Source organism: Monodelphis domestica, chromosome 7 (genome assembly GCF_027887165.1).
Source record: "Monodelphis domestica isolate mMonDom1 chromosome 7, mMonDom1.pri, whole genome shotgun sequence".
NCBI lineage: Eukaryota > Metazoa > Chordata > Mammalia > Didelphimorphia > Didelphidae > Monodelphis > Monodelphis domestica.
In genome coordinates, this window is record NC_077233.1 from 136,071,893 (window position 1) to 136,074,574 (window position 2,682).

A 2,682-nucleotide genomic window follows, 5' to 3' on the forward strand; every position below is an offset into this window, starting at 1 on the left:
AGAAGGAGAATTATGCTCATTCCAGAAACAAGGACCAATTGTTGAATGTCATAAGGAAGCACATTTTATTTAGATAACTTGAAGAACTTCTTAACAATCATAGCTATACAAGAATAGAATGGGCTGAGGTAATGAGGTCCCTGATGACTGGAAGTGTTCAAGCAGAGGTAAATGAATTGTCACCTGTCAGGGATGTTATAGAGATGATTCATCTCTGAGGCTAGAAGTTGGAATAAGTGACCTCTGAATTCTCCTCCAACTCTCAAAATATATTATGATTTTCTGAACTCATACACAAACATGCAGAAGATGCCCTCTAAGGACCTTGGACCCCCTTTAATTGCCCAGCACCTAAATGGAATCTGAGTACCCCAGGGAAGTTTGTGGAAAGGGGTTAAGGGAAGCAGTGCTGGGAGGGGGAAATCAGAAGAGCTTCTTTGAATTCCATTTTTGGGATCTGCCTTATTTCCTTGTAAAGGTTCCATCCCTACCCAATTAATGTAATCTCAGAATGCCCAAGTACCTCAATTAAATCAATGGAAATGAATAAGTCCTTAAGCATTGTGTCTGTCTTCTGGACACTATGTGTTTATCTCCTGTCTGTGTCCATGTCCAGCCACATGTACCGACTGGCTTTTGTGCTGTCCTCACTTCTCTGCCCCTGTTTCTTCCAAGTGTGCAGGCAATTTCAATTACATAAAACCTTGGGTGAAGGTGGACAGAATTTCTCTCTCTCCCCCTCCCCTATTTACCATATCTTTTGAGCCACTAGCAGCTCTAGGGAGTATAATCTGTCAGAGTGGAGAAAAGGGCTATAGATGGACTCTACAAAAATGTCTGGCCCTCGGAGTTTAGCAGAGAGCAGCACCTAAGTGGAACTTCACGAAAACTCTAAGAAGAGAGAAAAGGGCTTCCAGTATCCAGGAGTTGTGATCTCTCCTTTGACATGTTTTCTCTCCATGTGTGCCTCCCTACTTTTTTCCTTTGAGATGTGCCCACTCTCCCCGTGGACCTTGTGTGGCTATGTGGGAGAGTACGCCTCAGACTTTGGAGGAGAATGCTTTTGTAACTCCTATTTTTGCTCTACCATCTTAGAAATATACTAACTAAAAACTAATTAAGTTTTATTGTTAGTAAGAAGCACACTGGTGGGAGCTCAGGAGCAACAGTATTAAAAGTACATCCTCTGAGGGCTACCTTCAAGGACCCTGAAAAAATAATCAACAGGAACTCTAGGAATCCCAACTTTTGAGTGCAAGTGCAAATCAAGAGAATAGCCCTAGAAGGGTGATACATCTCGAATGAAGTATAGTTCTTGTTTTACATAAATTTGCATTATGCAAATTTGACTTTACAGAACGAACTCTAGTTCCCCCCAAACTCTGTGTTAACTTTACTGTGTTCTCTCTCTCTTATTCGGCACCTCAGCCTCATTGTCCCAAAGTTTCCCACCCACCACCAAAAAAACAAACAAAATAACAACCCAGAAAAATATACTTCAAGTGAAAGGAGAAGTAGTAGTAGTCTCTCGGAAGCCAAGAATGACGATTGTCTTTGTGCACTCTCATCTATGAGAGTACACATCAATACACTTCACTTGTGCGTGAAGGAGATTTAAGTGGAAAAGTCACCATGGAATTGGTAGTATTATAAATCTGTGCTAATTCCCCATACATTTTAGAGATTTACCAAAGACATTTTATGCAAAATTCTTTTCCCAATTGTTTCTTCCCTGTGATTATCCTCTTTGGGCAATTTTATGCAACCAAAATTCTCCCTTGTATCAATTTTGATAACCTCTATCCTTTAGTTTAAAACTGTCCTGCTAGTCATAACTGAAAAGTACCTGATCTCATTCTCTTTTATTTTTTTATAGTGTGACCTTCAACATTCATGTTGTATATTCATTTTAAGCCTATTGTGGTAGATATTATACAATGTTTGAACTTATTGGGGTACAAGTAGAAGTTGTTAAAATCTAGCTTTCCCAAAAATTGATGTAAAATAGGAAGTTCTTTTTCAACTATTTTTTCAAACACTGAGTTGTTGAGTATGATTGTTTATGATTCTTCCTTACCTAAAATGTTTCCAATGTTTTAGCCAGTACCAAAAAGTTTTGATAACAGCTAGTATTTACATAATGCTTTACGGCTTACAAAACATGTTAGAAATATTATTATTTTTTTAAATTCTTACCTTCTGTCTTAGAATAATACTAAATATCAATTCCAAGGCAGAAGCAGGCTAGACAATTGGAGTTAGGTGACTTGTCCAGGGTCACTTAGCTAGGAAGTATCTGATGTCACAATTCAACCTAGATCCTCTTATCTCTAGGCCTCCTAGCTCTCCACCCACTGAGTCACCTAGCTGCCTCACAAATGTTATTTCTTTTGATCCTCACAACGGCCTTGCTATTGTTGCCTTCATTTAATAGACGGAAAACCGAGGCTAAGAGGTTAATTAATTTGTCCCTTGTCACCTAGCTAAAAAGTGTCTGGGCCTGGATTTGAACTCGGGTCTTTATCCCTCCAAGTACAGAGACTTCCCTAATGCACACCTCACTGTGGCTGCTTACTTATTTTTACGGTTTTAAGCTATAATAAATTGCAGATGCTTTCTTTGATCCGTTACCTGGGGTTACCGTCTACCTTCCTCTTTTGAGTAATGAGGAGCTAAGCTTCC